This window comes from Pseudophryne corroboree, chromosome 6, assembly GCF_028390025.1.
Source record: "Pseudophryne corroboree isolate aPseCor3 chromosome 6, aPseCor3.hap2, whole genome shotgun sequence".
Lineage (NCBI taxonomy): Eukaryota > Metazoa > Chordata > Amphibia > Anura > Myobatrachidae > Pseudophryne > Pseudophryne corroboree.
This window is the reverse complement of record NC_086449.1, coordinates 505,755,489-505,776,825: the sequence shown is the minus strand read 5'-3', so window position 1 is coordinate 505,776,825 and position 21,337 is coordinate 505,755,489. Positions and strand designations below refer to the sequence as shown.

Sequence of the window (21,337 nt, the reverse complement as noted above, 5' to 3'; positions counted from 1 at the left end):
ATCACTTCAATTGCTGGAGTGGAGACGTTTCTCGCAGCGGTATGATACTGCAGGTCCGCGGCGGCATTCTCCAGTGGGAGGAAGGCGGGTGGAGGAGGGCAGCAGCGCACACGAACACCAGCAGAGTAGAGAGAGCGCCACTCCAACACAGCACCTCCCTGCTTTGCAGACTCTGCTTAGCGGGTAGCGCTGTCTCTGCCTACAGGCTCCAGCAGTACTAGCAGGCACACTCTCTCACCAAGACCCTTCAACAAGTCCCAATCGCACCCCCCCACTAGCAGGCACCCCAAACCCCCCTCTATCAACAAGCCTGCTGCCCGATTGCCCCCCTTAGCTCCCGCCCCTCCACAGCACACACTGCAGCCACGATACTCACTGACAAGACAACTTCAGTGAGTCTCCTCTCCTCAGTCGATCCCGTTCAGCAGGCCGGGCACACCACCACACAGACCTCACTCTGGGCTCCTCTAGTCTCTCTCGAGTCCCGCTCCTTCTCAGACTCTCAGCACTGGTCAGTCACGTGTGCAGGAGAGTAGGAGGGGGCTACACTGTGACTGACAGCGGACTGAGCGGAGACAGACTGTGTCTGCTGCTGTGTGGGCATGAGCTGGTGCTGGCCCCAGTGGCAGCTGTCCAATCAGCGTGCACTGATAGCCTACTGGGGCCGGACCAGCTCAGCCTTATGGGCCCTACACATTGCGCGATCCGCCGCCGAGCTGCACAAAGGCGGATACGGCCAACGGGCTCCCGGAGGCGGGGAAGGGGGCGGGCAGTGACGGGGGAGTGAAGTTTCTTCACTCCCCCCGTCACCCGGCTCCATAGAAGTGCAGGCAGATATGGACGAGATCGTCCATATTGGCCTGCATACACAAGCGACGGGGCACCAGCGATGAACGAGCGCAGTGCCGCACATCGTTCAACGCTGGTGCCTCCACACTGAAAGATATGAATGGTATCTTGTTCATTAATGAATGAGATCGTTCATATCTTTCACTAATATCGCGCAGTGTGTGTAAAAAATAAAATCCTCTGCAGTGCCGCTACTGATCACAATTCGTGTCCACGTCCGGACCCCCGGAGACTCATGGGGCCCTACCATAGGTGTGCGCAGGGGGGGTTCCTGGTGCGCACAGGCACCCCCTAATGTCTGGCACCCCGATCTCACATGCCTGATGCAGCGATTGCCGAGCAGGCTGATTACTGTCCCCTCTGCGCTGCACCCTGTCAGGATTGTATTACTGACCGGACGCCTGGGTTAATCAAGGGTGCCACTGCCACCGGCTTTCAAACTCCATGTACAAAAACATGCTCGCACGCCCTCCTGCCACATGCCCACCTCTCTCCTTCTATGCTATGCCAACGCCAGCCACTGATGAGGATCAGCATGCAGCCAGCATTCCTCTTAGGAAGACAAATTCAATACTGGCAGGCGGTCAGCAGCAGCAGCATTGACACGTCACTCGTTTTTTCCAGCAGCAGCAGTACTAGTCTGCGACTGTCAGTGTCAGTGAGTGACTGACTAGTAAGTAAGCTGCTGCAGCTTGCAGGGGAAAGAGAGGGGGGAGCCAGACCAGGCTGAGGAGGAGCAGTGTAATTGCAGTGAGTGCCATCAGGGGTGTTTGTTTGGTGCACACCACAACATATGACAATGTATCTGCTGTATTTGGATTGGTACAAGGGGTGGATATTTTATATTGCGTTGACCGTCAATTGATGGTGCTAGACACGCCCATAAGGCGATGCTAGACACAAACCTCCGATGGTGCACTCCCTAATAAAATGTGCTGCGCACGCCTATGGGCCCTACGTGCATGCCTGGGTTGCCTAGCGGTAATCCGCCCCTTGTTTCACATGTCTCAAGAATGATTGCAATGAATAATATGCACATAAATGTTAAAAGTGAAAGAATACAGCCAAACAGGAATAGACGTTCTAGGTGGAGCGTTATTGATTTTAATGTGAAAAATAGAGGTTTATATTTTCTTTTTACTCTTCGCTGAAAAATATTTAGTGGTAAATTTACTATTTGATACATCTCCCCATTAAATTCTGCAACTGCATCTCTACGTTTTGCATGAGCTTCCCAACTAGTAAATACGTCTTTTGGAACAAATATTCTAATATGATGCAACTCTTTCTGTTTATATAGAGTTTGTAGCTACATTTTTTATACCAAAACTTTCTGGTTAATTTACTGTATTGTAACATTACTGTACAGTAGTTCTGGTGACTCTTTTGATTAATAAGAGAGAAAAAGCTTTCATTGTTAATCAAATGCCTTGTGGCTCTGGAATCAATACACCATAAGTCTTTCATGCACCAACATTAGTGTTCAAGGCAGCCATAATACCTAAAGCTAAATGCCCCCACGGGCCAGGAGGGCCCGACTAAATGCCCCCACGGGCCAGGAGGGCCCGACTAAATGCCCACACGGGCCAGGAGGGCCCGACTAAATGCCCACAGGCCGGAAGGGCCTGACTGTGCCTACAGGCCTAATGCCCGAACACCCGGTGGTCTAGGGAGGAGAGGGGGGGCACCTTAGAAGGGCCTACCTGCGGTGGAGTAGGCTGCAGTGGGGAACTGCACAGCTCAATTGCTTCCCACCACTGCAGCGCTTCTCGGCCTGGATGAGCTCTTCTGCCGCTGGCCCGTCCTGGCCAGCGGCGCCGCCGTCTCTTCTCCGTGTCCAGCCGCCGCTGGACATCTTCTTTCCGGAGCCTGGAGTCTTCTGGCCTCTTCCGCGGCCACCGGAGCTTCTTCCGCGACGTCTTCCTCCTCCTGGCGCCACTCCGATCTTCGACTCTCTTCGGCGCGGCTTCTTCTGTCTTCAGCTCCCGCCCGGCGTCTGACGTCAGATGCCGGGGGCGGAGCCTGTGACGCGGCGAGCGCTGATTGGCTCGCCGCGCCCGCTTCTGATTGCCCGGCGCCCCGCGAGCCGCGATTGGCTCGTGGATGGCGCCGGGTTTGAAAAGACCCTGGCGGCGCTTCTCATTGGCGGCCCAAGTGGCGCCAAGTTTGAAACGACGCCGCGCCGCTGCCCGTCGCCGCCGACAGTCCGGTACAGGGAAATATCTGGTCCCTGCACCGGACACCCGCCGCTGCAACGATGTGCCCTGTAGTACAGGGCACATCTCCACACTATAAATCAGAAGGTGTCGACTCAGCCTCGACTTGACTACCCACCTGTCAGATGGGGATACTGCCCATTGTCTTACAGATAACTTATAGTCACGAGGGAAGCACACCTCAAATCACCAATTGCACATGGACTGGTAAAATTGCCGTTGACTGGTAAAACTGCCGCCACAATGAAGTTACTCAACCTAACTAAGGGTAGGGAGGGTGGGAAACCTGGACAAAAGAGGATTTGTCCTGCACAAACGGCCCCTTAGATGCCTTTTCTTACTAACATGCCCCCTGCCACCCATAGGCTACAGCAACTGATTGACAAGCACCATTGCCAGCCCCCTATGCCTAGAAGTTTATCATACCTCTCTTTACATCCGATCGCTCGGTTCTTATACTTGGCAACTTACATTTAGATGTCTTAGGGGCATATGTATTAAGCCTGGAGAAGTGATAAAGCAGTGAAAAGTGCAAGGTGATAACGCACCAGCCAATCAACTCCAATATGTAAATTGACAGGAGCTGATTGGCTGGTGTGTTATCACCTTCCACTTATCACTGCTTTATCACTTCTCCTGTCTTAATACATCTGCCCCTTAGGGCCAAGTTTTATCAAGCCTTGGACAGTGATAAATTGCACGGTGATAAAGTACCAACAAACCAGCTCCTAACTGCCTTGTTACAGGCTGTGTTTGAAAAATGACCGTTAGGAGCTGATTGGTTGGTAATTTATCACCATGTAATTTATCTCTCTCCACTGCTTGATGAATCTGGGACAGAGTTTATTGGATCTTGCTGTTATAGCTATTATCACCACCTGATGGTCAATATAATAGGCAAATCAGTACTGATGGCTGCCAATCATAATAAATGTGGACAAACAGAAGCAAATCTTGTCCCTCAGCACACAATAGAACCTAAGGATGATATACAAACATTATTTACTTAATTTTAATATTTCTTTCTAAATTTCTCAATAAGAAATTTTTGGCCTAGTAGTGGCGTGAAAAACATTCTGATACTCTAGGGCACCGTGACTCAAAAAAGTTTGGGAACCACTGAACTACAGTATAAACCATTTCTTATACTGCAAAAACACTCATCACAGCTACCTGCTCTGTTCTAGATTTGTCTTACTGTACTTTTAATTTTCTAAACTTCTATCTTAAAAATTAAACTGAAATACAAAACACAGAACATTGCTTGTTACATTGTTGTGAGAAGTTGTTCTTATTGTATTATAATTTGCTAATCACCTATTATCATATATAGTGGCAGATGCTTAATTAGTGTTGTGATATCTTTCAGGTGCTTGAAAGGCAGGGGTATTTCTAAGCAAGAAAAAAAGGCATTTGGTTTCCCCCAGCACCCTGAATGATAACAGTAACCAGATTTAAATCCCACACAATATTAGGATTCAGTGATCTCGGTTACATATATTTGCGCAAATGTATGAACAAGCCCAAAGCCGCGTCAAAATCTCTCAGAATATTTGGGGTCCCTAGAGCTATATCTAGGTACAGGGTGTGGCACCCAAAAAAATCAGCATAAGCCCCAAAGCTCAGGGCAGCATACCAGTGAAAAAAACTATAGTGTTAATAAATTAGTGTTAGGAAGCCGAAGCTATAAAGAAAGTGATACAAAAATGAGATGTAATTAAAATGGAGAAATAGTGTTAAATAAATTAGTAAGTGATAAGTGTTAATAGAATGTAAAGGTATGCCACACTGAAGCCATCCAGCTCAGCCAGTCCAGGGGCACCACACCCCACACCTCCATTACCCCAATCTGGGTCTATGATTATCCAGCAAGGAGCCACATGATAATGGCTCCTTACTTGAATTTATCTAAGCTAAGAGCTACCTACCTTGGAGCAACCCCATACTGCTCCATATGGCATGTCAGGGCCTGCACCTCCTCATAATGCAGGAACCTCTCTGCCTCTCACAAGTCATATATAGTGGCAGATGCTCAATTAGCTTAGTGATATCATTCAGGTGCTTGAAAGGGAGGGATATTTCTAAGCAAGAAAAAAAGGCATTTTGTTTCCCCCGGAACCCTGAATGATAACAGTAACCAGATTGAAATCCCACACAATATTAGAATTCAGAGATCTCGGCTACATATATTTGCGCAAATGTATGAACAAGCCGCAAAGCCGCGTCAAGGCCTCTGTATATTTGGGGTCCCTAGCGCTATATCTAGGTGCAGGGTGTTATTATGTCTATTTATTTTAATATAATGTTTTACATTTTTTAGCAAAATGTGCAATCCTAACGTTTTCGTATGAATCTCATTGTTTATTTAAGAGCACCTGTTGGTAAGAACCAATGCACAAAACCAATGTTATTACATTCTTGCTGCACGCACCACAACTGTATGTTACGTTCCCTCACTTAGAACACTCATTGATGTTATAACATTTTTGTTGTTTGCCGATTTATGCTTATTGATATAAAAGTATTTTTCATTGTAGATTTTCTTCCCTGTGATCCTTATGTTGCCAACATAGGCCAAAAACCTGTTCTTCATGATTATACCAGATGTTCTACTTTCTTTGAGCCAGTGGAAACCTTATGGAATAGTTTGTTTTTTATTTCAGTCCAGTAGAAAATGCCAGTTTATCTGTGACATTAAAAATCCTCTTTACTGACCCAAATACAGGTTTCTGCCAAAGGTCTGAAAAGCAAAGGTTTCCATTGTAAGATCAAAGCATTCATTTGCCACTGAGACCTTGCCAAGGAGTTTATGGAAGCCTGTTAACGTCTTTCCCTTAATGCAGGCTGTCCTTTTAACACTTAGCAAGTACTACCCACAGACCTTGGCAATAAAGAAAATCATTAACTGCTGTTCTTAAATCATTAACTGTATGTGTAAACGGACTATTGAAAGTAGGTAGGAAAATGAGGATTTATTTTTTATTCACAAACCCATTTTTAAATTACTCTGTATTTCAGATTACTTTATAGGCAGCTATTGCTGGAATACATGGCTGTTTATAAAGGTAGGGATGTGTCCTCACTTATGGGGCATCCATACACCATACAGCGTGAGACAACTGACGCAATAGAGATGCTCTAAGAGGAGTAGCGTACCATGTGTTTTTTTAAATGATGCATCTAATTTGCAGACACAGTGTACAGGAGAAGTTGCGTTACGACTTTTAACACAGGAATTTATTTTACACATGTACAAAGTCGCAGATGAAGTACAATGGAACCTGGTGTGGGGAAAAGCTGTGGCCGCTTGCATGGGAGCCCTTATTACACAGATTCAGACTGAGTCGCACACAGATGTACAAATGTCGCACACCCCTTTGATCAATGTACAGTATACTAGCAATGAAATTTATTCACTCATGTGTTTTAATTGTTCAAATATAATGCACATTTTGAATAAAAAAGACGTGCAGCTGAGTAGCACGGGACCTGGCATACCGAGATTTGCTAAGGACACACGTCATTTAAAACTGCATTTAAATCCAGATTTTCCGACTATACTGCAGATACCCACCCTCTGGGAGATGCAGAAATGAGGTACAGAAAAAGAGGTGGATGCAACATCCATAAAGATTACACTTACAGTATTTGCCTACTACAGCAACCTGGAATAAATGAATAAACAGGTCATAAAAATGCCTTTCTCTTTCATTTCAGCACAGGTAATTAAGTGGAAAGCTAATTTTAGGAACATTATTTTTTGCACAGAGTTGAACAGGCCTTATGTGTAAGTTTTCCAGGTATTCTAATCTTGTAATGTACACCTGTGATCTTGATGCAAGACAAGACGTTTTAAAAGTTAAAACATGGAGATGTGTTATATGCAGGGGTTAAAGTGAGGGGGAACGAGGTGGAACTCCGTTCCACCACCGGTAATGGTAGGGGGAACTAGTTCCTCCACCTCCATTACCCTGCACAGTAATTCCAACGGGAAAACCTGCGCTATCATCTACAGCATTAGATGATACAGGCGGCGTTCATATTACTGTTGAGCACTACTGTGTGGCATAACATGTTTAGAGGGTACCATGGTGTAGTGCAATGTGAATAAAGGGCACTACTGTGTGACATAACCTGAATAAGGGACATTACTATGTGGTATAATGTGAAAAAGATTGTATCCCCTGTATGGGGTCATTTGAATTGGGGTACTATTATGTGACCACGCTACTTCTTTGTGAGATCAATGTCCCTTTAGTATGGTCTTTAGGGTACTCATTTACAGTTAATTTACGCATAATGTGTGTGTGAGAAGGGGAGGCAGTGTCCAGGTAAATGAGTTCCACCACCTCTCCAGGACCACTTTAAGCCCTGGTTATATGAGGGGAGATGTACTAAGAAGAGGTGGGAAGTGTCAAATGATTTATACCAGCGTTATTAGACACTTAATGAACCTTGGTATGTATGAAAGCAGATAACTGCAAACAGCTAACAATATCACCATTGCCATACGATTGTATGATGACAGAAAATCATACAGATCTTATTTAAAAACATAAAGCACACTTTTGTGGCTTACCAAGTTGTTGTTGTTTTTTTTTACATATCGTCAGGATTACCTGCCGGTATGTGTGCAAACCTAGGACGGCTTCTGTGGGGTCCGGCCTGCATATGAGATCTTGCGATGTTTCTGAGATCTTACACATGTGCAGTGTGGTCCAACGGGAGGTAAGCCTTCTGCTGATACACTGTGGGTCTTGCACGGATTGCCGGAGGGAGGAGATTTCTCTCCTCAACACCATGAGGTGAAGCAGGAAGAGCTATATGCGCTAGTACATCTCCCCGCGGTAACCAATGCTGCTCGGGAAAGAGAGATGAATAACTAGTGGAAACTAGAATGGTGTGCCCAAGGTATCAGATTGGGAAGAGGTACATAAATCTCACACCATATGACAGTATCTCGTTTGTTGTAGCTGATACAGAGAATTGGCACATCAGTCAATGGACCTATACACCTTCACACATGTGATTGTGTGTCCAAAATGACATAGAGTTAAGGCTGCTGTTCTCCATTTGTATTTTGCTGCTTACACCAGGACCTGCAGTGAGAAAAACACAGCAACAAAAGCCTCTCACAATGGCTACATGTAAGGAGTAGTATGTACCATCCACTTATCTACAACAAACCTCTACTATTCCTAGCAACAGTTTATGTGACTGGAGATCTGTGCAACTAACTTTCCTAGCAATGTAGTATACTACTCTAGCTCTGCCAGACAGACGGTAGTAAACAAAGCAGTAAAAAGAACAAATAAAACAATGAGTGCAAGACACCAAAGTAAAAGAGAAACCTACATATAGCAATCAATGTACAGTAGTACATCAGTATGTTATACAGTAGGTCCCAAGGAAACCTGGGTAAGAAAAGCTACAGTAGGCCCAACCAATGGACTTGGTCCAGGGAAAATGGCAAGAAACCAGAGCAAGGGCTGTCTGACAGATGCACACCGTGGAAGACTACCAAGCCTAATTCCAAAGAATACTGTATGCTTTTGTCCACGGGCCTAGTTCTGGACTGTATGTGTTTGGCCACTAGCCTAGTGCTTGACTGTTTGGTGAGGACGGTTGCAACAAACAAACCTGAAACCCCACTTGTTCAAAAGCTCTTTGCCTTCTCCCTGCTGTCTTCTATGTTGAATCAGATGCTTTGAACCCGCAGTCTTTCAGACTGATCAGACGTTTTTCTGAAAAGGACAACTTTGTTCATTGTGGGGACTGGCTTGACCAGCTGTTTTTCCACTGTCTTCCACAGTCTTCTTTCTTCTTTCTCTGGGATTCTTCTTTTTTTCTGAGATTCTTCTGTTTTCTGGGATTCCTCTTTCTTATGTCTCCGCTGACAAGCTTTGCTACCCTGCTTTGAGTGGCAAGATTTAAATCCTATATGGGGGAGACAGAAATAGTGTGGTGAGCCAGTCAGTTTGGGAAGCTGATTGAACCATAGTGAATCTCCACAGATTCACTGGGTCCAGCACCTTACTGTATCTTTCTGTAGATGCTGGACAGGTGAGTAGTCCCCTGCCTTTTTTTTAAATCAATTGATACTTATTAAGTTTTTTCAAAGTTGACATAGATACAGTACAAGAAAATACTAAACATCAGAATGTAAAGGTGGCACAGAATATAGCACATAGTTCATGCAATACGGCTGCAAACAGGCGCTTACAGCAAAGGCTAGTATTATATAAGACATAATTCGACCAAAAATATGGAAGCAGGGGAACATAAACATATCTAGAGATATATACAACAGAAAATCAATGGAAAAGTGATGAAAAAAACTAAAGGAAGTGTGGTCCACACAAGCATAAAAATGCAAAACAAGAAAACAAAAAGGAGATACTGTACAGTATTTAGATGTGGGCAGCCGCAGAGCTAAGGCCTAAACTCCACATCAGGAATCTGCAAAGGTGTCATTATGCTTACTTAATCTGGATTGACACCACTTGTCAATTTTTTTTACGATAAGTAGCTGTTGAGTTAAGACTCTTATAGAGAAATCATTTATGATAATCTTAATAACCAAGGCTCTCCACTGGAAAATATCCAGGGGTTCACAAGCAAACCATAACCTGGCTACTATAACCTTTGCAAGGGTAGTGAGACATAAGGTATAGTGATAGGTCACCAGAGAATGTGGTTCCTCAAGATCAAGACCAAAAAGACATAACCTGGGGTCTAACAGGGGAAGGGAGGCGATAGTTACCGTAAAATCATCCTAAGCCTTGATCCACAAGGGTTGAACCATGGTACATTCCCAGAGCAAATTCCAAAAACTTGATTCTACTACATTTCGGGCACTTGGCAGTATTACAAAGGCCTACTTTCATAAGGTAGATTGGAGTGCGATAAACTCTGAGGAGGACATTAAAAAAAAACCTGTTGGTAACGGACACAGGGAGTAGTATACTTAATAGACATCAGAATATGTGCCCAATGGACATCAAAAATCAAACTGATATCTGCTTCCCACTTATTTTAAAGTGGGTCCAATAAATCAGGCATGATTCTGGTATTAAGGATAGCGTAAATAGAAGAAATGTGATCCCTAGTACCCAGACACTGGACCATACTTTTAACCAGAGAGGGGGATAACACTAGCTGAGTCTTACCAAACTGATCCTGTATTGCTTAAATTGTAAATGCCTATAAAAGGCTCTATTAGGAAAACCAAATTATTTCTGCAACTCAGCTAAAAACTCCCCCTCAATAAAGTTGTCCCAAGGAAGAAACTCCACATAAAATCCAAATATTATCATAGAGCATGAATAAGACTAGTCTCCTGCTTTACTTGCTAGGTGGTCCTCCACAATGTATTGGTCACTTTTGTTATCCTAACAAAACATGTGCTGAGTTTCAAGAACAAAAATACGTGCAGAAGACATCAGTTAGTAGCTCCCTTATAGATGTGTTTTCGGAATTTTGAATTCAACTCTCTTGGCCTTTTGTCGCACTCCACTTGGACACTTTTAAACAATATATTATCCTTGAAACTGGATCCAGTTGGGTTAGTTTATACAGTATAAACATTATTGCTGATTTAATATGTTATTGGACAATTTAAATATACAGTTACAATCATAATAGTACAGTTATATAATTTGGAGTGCAAAATTGTTTCTTTTATAGTTCATCCACTACACGTAGGAGCAGTCAAATATACTATGTCAGGCAGCACTACAGTTATCTAGTTACTTTCTCTTCAGGAATTGGTATTATGGTACTGGAGGTAAATTAAAATGAGATTTATGGTAAGAACTTACCTTTGTTAAATCTCTTTCTGCGAGGTACACTGGGCTCCACAAGGATAGACATTGGGGTGTAGAGTAGGATCTTGATCCGAGACACCAACAAGCTCAAAAGCTTTGACTGTTCCCAAGATGCATAGTGCCGCCTCCTCTATAACCCCGCCTCCCTGCACAGGAGCTCAGTTTTTAGTTAACCAGCCCAATGCAGTAGCAGGAAAAGAGACGACAACAGTTAGTAGCCACATACACCACACTCTCACGACAGGAGAAGTGTCAGCAGCTAATGCCATACCAACCCAAAGAAGCTAAGTGCATCAGGGTGGGCGCCTTGTGGAGCCTAGTGTACCTCGCAGAAAGAGATTTAACAAAGGTAAGTTCTTACCATAATTCTCGTTTTCTGCTGCGAGGTACACTTGGCTCCACAAGGATAGACATTGGGGCTGTCCTAAAGCAGTTCCTTATGGGAGGGGATGCACTGTAGCGGGCACAAGAACCCGGCGTCCAAAGGAAGCATCCTGGGAGGTGGCAGTATCGAAGGCATAGAACCTTATGAACGTGTTCACTGAGGACCACGTAGCCGCCTTGCACAATTGTTTAAGGGTCGCACCACGGCGGGCTGCCCAAGAAGGTCCAACGGACCGAGTAGAATGGGCCGTAATGTCAGCAGGAGCTGACAGACCAGCCCTCACATAAGCATGTGCAATCACCATACTAATCCATCTGGCCAAAGTCTGCTTGTGAGCATGCCGGCCACGTTTGTGAAATCCAAACAGAACAAAGAGAGAATCAGATTTCCTAATAGAAGCAGTTCTCTTCACATAGATACGGAGAGCCCATACCACATCCAAAGACCTCTCTTTGGGAGACAAATCAGGAGAGACAAGTGCCGGAACCACAATCTCCTGATTAAGGTGGAACGAAGAAACCACCTTCGGTAAATATCCGGGACGAGTCCTAAGAACCACCCGGTCACGGTGAAATATCAGATATGGGGAACTACAAGACAAGGCACCCAAATCCGACACTCTTCTAGCGGAGGCAATAGCCAGTAGAAACACCACCTTAAGGGAAAGCCACTTAAGATTAGCTGAACCAAGAGGTTCAAATGGAGACTCTTGCAACGCCTCTAGAACCACAGACAAGTCCCAATGAGCCACAGGCGGGACGTAAGGAGGTTGAATCCGCAAAACACCCTGAGTGAACGTATGCACATCAGGTAAGGTCGCAATTTTTCTCTGAAACCACAACGACAAGGCAGAAATATGAACCTTGAGGGAGGCCAGACGCAGGCCCTGCTGAAGAAAAGCCAAAAGTTTGGCTGTACTAAACTTGGAAGCGTCATAATTGTTAGATGCGCACCATACAAAGTAAGAATGCCAGACCCTATGGTAAATCCGAGCAGAAGCCAGTTTCCGGGCCTGCAACATAGTTTGAATGACCGCCTCAGAAAACCCTTTAGCCCTCAAGACGGAAGCTTCAAGAGCCACGCCGTCAAAGACAGCCGGACCAGGTCCTGGTAGACACAGGGGCCCTGAATGAGGAGGTCCGGGTGTTGTGGAAGTAGAATTGGACGCTCTGACGAGAGGCCCTGAAGGTCTGAGAACCAGTGCTGTCTGGGCGACGCTGGAGCTATAAGAAGCAGGATTCCTACTTTCTGCTTGAACTTCAGAATTACCCTGGGCAGGAGTGACAGCGGAGGGAACACGTATGGCAGCCGAAACTTCCACGGCACCGCCAGCGCATCCACGAATGCCGCTTGAGGATCCCTTGTCCTTGCTCCGAAGACCGGAACCTTGTGATTGTGTCGAGACGCCATCAGATCCACGTCTGCAAGGCCCCACCTTACCACTAGGAGTTGAAACACTCCTGGATGGAGGCCCCACTCTCCGGCGTGTACGTCCTGACGACTGAGAAAGTCCGCTTTCCAATTCAGGACTCCCGGAATGAATATCGCCGATATAGCCGGTAGATGGCTTTCCACCCATTGAAGAATCCGTGAGACTTCCTTCATTGCCAAGCAGCTTTGAGTGCCACCTTGATGATTTATGTAAGCCACTGTGGTGGCGTTTTCCGACTGTACTTGAACAGTACGGTTCTGAATTAAATGCTGGGCCAGGTTCAATGAGTTCATCACTGCCCGCAATTCCAGAATGTTGATCAAGAGGAGAGACTCCTCCTTGGTCCACCGACACTGAAGGGAGTGTTGCTCCAACACCGCACCCCAACCCCTTAGACTGGCATCTGTCGTCAACAGGACCCAGTCGGATATCCAGAAGGGACGGCCCCTGCACAATCGTTGGTCCTGGAACCACCAGTACAGCGACAGACGGACAATTGGAGTCAATGAGATCATGTGAGACCTGATCTGGTGAGGCAGGCCATCCCACATGGTCAGAATCAGCCTCTGGAGGGGGCGAGAATGGAATTGAGCATACTCCACCATGTCGAATGCTGACACCATGAGGCCCAGCACCTGCATCGCCGAATGTATCGACACTTGCGGACGAGAGAGGAAGCAACGAATCCTGTCCTGAAGCTTCAGGACCTTCTCCTGAGACAAGAACAACCGCTGGTTGTGAGTGCCAATAGCGCTCCCAGGTGCACCATGCTCTGAGCAGGGACCAGGGAGGATATCTTCCAGTTGATGAGCCACCCGTGGGCTTGCAGAAACCGGACAGTCAGATCTAGGTGACGTAGGAGAATTTCTGGGGAATTTGCCAGGATCAACAAGTCGTCCAGATACGGTAGGATCCTGACCCCTTGACGGCGGAGTACCACTGTCATCACTGCCATAACTTTGGTGAAGACTAGCGGAGCCGTGGTTAAACCAAAAGGTAACGCCCGAAACTGGTAATGGAGGTTGCCAACCGCAAACCTCAGGTATTGCTGATGCGACACTGCTATAGGAATATGCAGGTAAGCATCCTGTATATCCAAGGAGACCATATAATCCCCAGGTTCCAAGGCCAAAACGATAGAGCGAAGGGTTTCCATATGGAACTTGGAGACTCTCACAAACTTGTTCAGTGCCTTGAGGTTGAGAATGGGCCGGGAGGACCCATTCAGTTTCGGGACTAGAAACAGCAGAGAATAGTACCCCTGGCCTCTCTGAGCAAGAGGCACCTGTATTACCACTCCTGTGTCCAGGAGTTTCTGTACCACCGAATGAAGAGTCTTTGCCTTTGTCTGGTCCGAAGGGACGTCTGTCAGGCAAAATCGATGTGGGGCGGTTTTTGAAGGCTATGGCGTAACCTCGTGTGACGACTTCCCATACCCAGGCATCTGAAGTGGTCTTCAACCATTCCTGGGTATTCCCTAGTTGCCGGCTCCCCACCCTGGGGTCCCCCAGGGGGAGGCCCGCCCCATCATGCGGCAGGCTTATCGGTCTTGGAAGCGGGCTGACGGGCAGCCCAGGCTCTTTTGGGCTTTGGCTTACCAGGTTTGGAAGTGAGGGCCTGTTTGTGGTACGCCTGACCTTTTGCTTTACCTGAAGGACGAAAGGAAGTACTTTTAGCCTTCGGCACAGAAGGAGCAGTACTTGGCAGACAGGCTGTTTTGGCAGTAGACAAATTAGCCACTATCTTATTTAAGTCCTCCCCGAACAGGATATCTCCCTTTAAAAGGGAGTACCTCCAGGGTTTTTCTAGAATCCAGATCCACAGACCAGGATCTCAGCCACAATATCCGGCGAGCCAGGACTGACGTAATAGAAGCCTTGGCTGCCAGAACACCGGCATCAGAAGCTGCCTCTTTAATGTAGTGAGAAGCTGTGACAATATATGACAAACATTGCCCAGCATGGTCAGAAGAGATTTCAGCTTCCAACTCTTGGGCCCACGCTTCAATAGCTTCTGCAGCCCATGTTGCTGCAATAGTGGGCCTTTGCGCAGCACCCGTGAGGGTGTAAATCGCTTTCAGACAACCCTCCACACGTTTATCCGTAGGCTCCTTCAGAGACGTGACGGTAGTGACAGGTAGAGCTGAGGAAACCACCATCCTTGCCACATGCGAGTCCACTGGAGGAGGTGTCTCCCAATTCTTAGACAGCTCTGGCGCGAGGGGATAGCGAGCCAGCATCTTCTTGTGAGGCACAAACTTCTTCCCTGGATGTTCCCAGGATTCCTGACGTATATCCACCAGGTGATCAGAATGAGGTAAAACTTGTTTAACCACCTTCCGACGCTTGAATCTATATAATTTCTTAGGAGGGATGGATGGCTCGGGATCATCGGTGATCTGTAGAATCAACTTAATAGCCTCCAATAGGTCAGGAACATCCACTTGTGTACCACCATCCCCATCAGTATTATCTGTGTCAGAATCTGTGGGGTCAGTGTTAGCGCCATCTTCATCAGACGAGGTGTCAGTGACAGCAGTGGATTGTGAGGAAGTAATGGCCCACTTAGAGGACCCCTTGGTCGTAGGCGAGCGAGGGTCAGACTTCTCAGTAGTCAGTGACTGGTTCAGTTTCTTCAATTGAGCGGACAAGTTATCTGCCCACGGCGGATTAACCGCGGGGACCATATACGGTTGAACCGGCATGGGAGGTCCCATAGGGGGCGTTAGTTTAGTAACTAGTGTATTCAGAAGTGTGGAGAAAGTAGCCCACGGCGGGTCATTATGGACTACCGTTGCCACAGTCCTGCTGGGGGGCAAGGAGCCCCCAGAACCAGAGCCCTCAGCTGCTATATTTTCCTCATAGGTACCTGTAGCGGCAGCAACACTGCTAGTGTGTTCAGCACCAGAATTGTTACCCTCAGAAGCAGACATGCTAAAATGTGCAATATAAGGTAACACAGTACAATTGTCAGCAGCACAATACCTGACCCAAACCCCTGCGTATGTCAACAGGGATACAGGAGAGATATGGTGACTAAAATCACAGAGAAAAATACAATTAGAGTATATCTTGTGAATATCCTATATTATATTATTATAAACCTGACGCACCAAGTCCCCTCGGGTTATAGAATATAGGGATAGCAAGTTGAGTGAGAGACACGAAATGAAAATCACCCAGCAAGCTACTGCACACACATATAGTCACAGTTATACAATGCAGAGGTTATTACAAACAATAATACTGCACTGGACTAGCTTATATATAGCTCTGTAAACAATAGATATAACACTGCACAGTAAAGACTGGATGTATATCACAGGGTACTTGTACCAGATAGCCCTGACCAAATGCACCGTTTCTTAACTATCACTGTCTAAATGACATGTAGAATACTTAAGTGTCTTGTAAAGGCACAGCGCTGACTATCAGGCGGCTTTACAAAGGAGGATTTTGCCCAAGCAGTCCCAGGAACAGTGTAGCTGAGAGAAATGGCGCCCAAACACTGACTAGGAGTGAGGGAGAGACAGATATGCAGCTCCAGGGTGGGAACATTTACTGTAAATGGCGCCCTGGGGCTGGGGGAGCGGTTACAGGTTTAAGCCTCATCCCCCTGCTGGACTTAACCACTGGTACTGCGGGCCAATTTAAAATGGTTTATAAGAGAAACCTGACCTGTACCCTTGCCCTGGTGGCCTAGTGGGGTCGCCTGTATGCCACAGTGTCCACACCAGCGCGCGCGGCCCGCCTCCCACCGGCCGCGCTGGATCGCGATACAGCATGGGTCCCGCGAACGGGACCCACTTACCACCTCCCGAAGTGCGGCCACGCGATCCCGGAGAGCCCCAGCCGTGTGTGTCTAACTTGAAGAAAACCGGAGCCTCCAGCTGTAGGTACCTGGCAACCAGGGCACGGGAGTGTACAGCGCCGCTGTGGAGAGATGGAGCTGCAGCAGGGAATGTCTCCTGACATCCACACTCTGCTGCAGCCCTTGTAGTCTTCACTTTACTTCAAAAAAAGCTCTACTTAGGGCTGCCAGGAGCAGCCCCATCTGTTATGAGCCTGCTATCTGCAGCACCAACTAAAAAACTGAGCTGCTGTGCAGGGAGGCGGGGTTATAGAGGAGGCGGCGCTATGCATCTTGGGAACAGTCAAAGCTTTTGAGCCTGTTGGTGCCTCGGATCAAGATCCTACTCTACACCCCAATGTCTATCCTTGTGGAGCCCAGTGTACCCCGAAGCAGAAATTCAGATTGTAATATTCTGAAGAATTGTTACTGATGGGTGTATTCAGATGTTCAAACAAGCAGTCAGGCCTGAATGGAAGAGGCAGAGCAGAGAGGGAGCTGGGACTCCAACTGTCAGTGTGATTATTAAGATACATCTTCTAGTGCTGACCTAAAGGTGGGTACACACTAATAGATATATCTGCAGATCAATTGATCTGCAGGTATATCTATGGACGGATCGGGCAGTGTGTTAAGCATACACACTGCCCGATCCGTCGGGGACTGACGTCATGAACTGGGCGGGTGTGTGTACACGCTCGCCCAGTTCAGCTGTCAATCACTGCCGGCCGCCGCAGCATGTGTACGGGTGGTAGGCCGACTGCCCCGTACACACACAGCGACGCGCCAACATATCGGTAGATATATTGACCGTCGGCTGTGCTGCGTGGCCGACGCTATACGTCTGTGAACGACGGAGTTCACAGACGTATCGGCCGTACACACTGGCCGACGGTCCCGCGATATATCGGCCGTTCAAGAGAACGGTCGATATATCGACCAGTGTGTACGGGCCTTAACTCTGGGAGAAAAATACTCTCAGCCACTATAAATAACAGTAATATGAATTTAAATTCACCAACAATAAAATAGTTAGATTTAATTGAATACAGTCAACAAGACATTCACACTTAAACATGTTGTGAAAAGTACATACATTCCAAATGATGAGGGACTCCACAGTGTCTTATGAAAAAGTCACATGACCATACATACTGTATATGCTTTTTAAAGAGAAATCAGGGACCAATTTGGTTCTACTTCTAATTCTCAGCAGGCCAAAAATGTGCAATGGAATAATAATAATAATGGAAGCCAACTCACTAAAAAGAATCCTCATAAAGCATAGATTATTAGTTACATTTTGTAAAGTGGTGATAATGCCAAGTGTAATCAGTCATCGCTACTGACCACATATGCTTTAGTTTAGACATTCTCATTAAAGGGACGATTTATCACTATCCGCATCTGAATCTAAACTCGTCCCAATCCGCAATGAGATAATTGATTACATTGCATGGGTCTATCAATTATCGAATGCAGGGACAGAGCTGATGATGTAGCTCTGTTCCTGCGAATGCCCTCCGTAGCCTTATCGGGGTATTTTTCAGAGTATGTGCTGGGCATGCACCGCCATTGACATTGCAGAGAAAGCTGTGCAGAAGGCAGGATATTGTAGTGAGCCCTGTAATTGGGCCACAGTATTTTAAGATAGCACTACTATCACAGGGCTCACTGCTGTGTTTTTGTTTTGTTTTGTTTTGTTTTTTGTTTATTTAGGAAATTCGTCCGGATCGCTATTATGGGAAATGTTATCTGCTTACAAAAAAAATTTGAATTAAAGGTTTTAGAGCAGTGTTTCACGAAAACTGCTCTAAAAGCTCTTTAATACATTTGGGTGATACTAAAATAATGTGAAAAGGGAGTGAAAACACCATTTTTCATTTTATTTTAGTAAAAAAAAATATTTTTTATAAATCTGCCCCTGAATCTGAATTCTTTTCCTCAGCGTTATGCTAAGAAAATAACCAGTCAATAAAATGATTTCAGACCAGTCAACATCCAAGTTAAAACCAGAGGCAGTGATATAATGATAGAAACCCATGATACAAAATAAGCAACAGGAGTAATATACTGTAAAGTTCTTTTTTTTTTTTTTTTTGTAGCCTCAAAATTTTGAACTTAAATAATAATCAAACTAATAATTTCATTCATAAAGCACTTTGTCCAGCAGGACTCAAAATGGCTTTACAAGCACCAAAAACATAGCACATAGGTTTAGTATTGCATCATGAATAAAACAAACTGAAAAATAGTGAATATAATGAGCTTATTAATAAGTTCCATGGGTGATATAACCACCCCCTAAATGTATCAGATGAGGCAGCCATTTTAGGCACGCTGCATAGGTTACCCTTGGTAGAATAGGCAATGCCTAGAAGAGTTGACACATCCCACCACGGGAAGACAGCCATCTTGTGCGCACCAAAATGGTTACAATGTGTGATATAAGCCATACAGTACAAGATACTAAGACATACTGGTGACTGAAACGTGTAATATGATATGTATGGGCTTACTATACTATCCCTTTAAACTGGGACACTCATCAATTACACAGGTTCAGGGTTGGACTGGCCCACAGGGACTCAGGGGAAACCCCAGGTGGGCCCCATTGACTGAGAGCCTACCCTCTCCTCTAGAGATCAGGTTCCAGACTGTGCATTTGAATTATACATTATACATGTTACATTATTCTACAGTGCATTGCTTTTATTAAACTGGTATATTATAATGCATGCACTAACCGTATTTACTATATATATTTATAGGGGCCCTGACTATGCACTCTAATTGTCAGCAAGGCCTCTGTGGTGGCTGACCACACCCCTAAGCATGGGCCCATACAACTGAATTCCCTGGTGGGCCCTTTATGCCTCAGTCAACACTGCACAGGCTCTGTGGCTGGCTGGATTCAAGCCTGCATTTCACTTGGTTCTAATCAGCCACAGACATAGGCGTGCGCACGGGGGGTGCCTGGTGCTCACAGGCACCCCCTAATGTCCGGCACCCCCCTCACACATGCCTGCTGCTGCCGCCGATTCCCTTCTCTTGACGCAGAAGGTAGGAGAGCGCTGCGCGTCTCTCCTGCCCCTCACTGTTTCCCCATCTCCGGCAGTCATTTAAAATGTCTCTGGGTGTCAGCCAATCAGAGCTCGCGGACTGGCTCTTGATTGGCTACTGGCCCGTGAGCTTTGATTGGCTCACAAGCTGGCGCTATATTTCAAATGGCCGCCGGAGACAGGGACTCTGTGAATTGAGGATCAGGAGAGATGCGCAATGCGCTCGCCTCCCCTCAGCGTCAGAGACGGGAATCGGCGGCACTAGCAGCAGGAGGGTGAGCACAAATGGGGGCACATGTGTATCTGGCATCGCTGGGGGCATATGTATCTGGCACCGCTAGGGGCATGTGTATCTGGCACCACTGGCGGCATATGTATCTGGCACCGCTAAGAGCATTTGTGTATCTGGCACCGCTGGGGGCATATGTATTTGGCACCGCTAGGGGCATATGTATCTGGCACCACTGGGGGCATGTGTATCTGGCACCGCTGGGGGCATTTGTGTATCTGGCACCACAGGGGGCATTTGAGTATCTGGCACCACTGGGGGTATTTGTGGTTCTGGCACCGCTGGGGGCATATGTGTTTCTGGTACCGCTGGGGGCATGTGTCTATATGGCACCGCTGGGGGTATTGAGTAAGGGGCACCGCTGGGGGCATATGTGTATCTGGCAATATGGAGGCATATGTTTATATTGCTTTGAGTGCCAATAGGCAGTGCTAGACACACCCAATAGGCGGTGCTAAAGACACCCAGTAGGTGGTGCTAAACACCCCTCCGACGGTGCACCCCCTAATAAAATGTTATGCGTACGCCTATGGCCACAGAACCTGTGTAATCCATGACCATCCTGGTTTAAAAGAATAGTATGTTAAGCCTACAGTAGATATGAACTGCATGAATAGATCCACATGTTTCTTCCCCACGCCCAAGTAGTTCTTCCTCTGCTGTCTGTGCAAGTAGGGGATCTTTGTGGATGGCGTGTTTCAGAGGAGGGGCTCCCTGCCACTCCAGATAAGAACTTTCCTGTTGGTTATTTTACTTTTTAGCATGGATATTGTTCTATTTTAAGAGGGGTATGTGTTTAACTTAAGGCAGTAGGTCTCAGAGTCTGTCAGCTCCTGTTTTCCAGGTCACATAGTACAGCAGATGTATTTATTACTCACTGACACATTTTAAAAGATCGACAGGTGGAGCTAATTATTTCACTCGTGATTCTGTGAGAAGACCTAGAAAACATGAACTATTTGGGGTCCTGAGGACAAGTTTGAGAACTAGGGTTGTTCGTATCCTTCCATTGTAACTGGGTATGTGCTCTGTGCACATCAAAGTAACACCAAATGTCATCCCTGTGTGACAGTTACTTATAATCTGTGGCTTTAATTAATTAGTGATGTCTCTCCTCCGTCTGTCCTAATTGACTGTTTAATAGGGACATTGCAAACTAAAGATAAAAAACAATTTACTGACAAGAAAAGAAGTAAAAAGAATATAATAAAAAAACCACTTGTTCTAATGCCCCTAAGAAATGTAATTTGTAATAAATGTATAGTAAAGGAAGCTAGAACTCTTCTGTCAGGATGATTAAGGAATCCAATTACTCTGTTAAATTGATTAGAAACTGGTCTATTCTTTCTTTGGCTATAGGGGTTTTAACTGCTTGTATGGAGAATTAATGTAATAGCTGTGGCGAATTCTCAGAAGTTATTAAAGATTG

At 46.0% G+C, this 21,337-nt stretch overlaps 1 protein-coding gene and 1 long non-coding RNA gene across 2 annotated transcripts in view; one reads left to right on the top strand and one right to left on the bottom strand.

Annotated features, from left to right (window-relative positions):
- Window positions 1–21,337, top strand: part of NAV3 (neuron navigator 3) — a 1,127,960-nt gene that overhangs the window by 503,146 nt on the left and 603,477 nt on the right. The gene's annotated exons all lie outside the window — the stretch shown is intronic.
- Window positions 5,965–21,337, bottom strand: part of LOC134932727 (uncharacterized) — a 152,755-nt gene continuing 137,382 nt past the window's right edge. The window contains exon 3 of the long non-coding RNA XR_010179463.1: window positions 5,965–9,002. This is a non-coding gene — a long non-coding RNA (uncharacterized LOC134932727). The remainder of the gene's footprint in view (window positions 9,003–21,337) is intronic.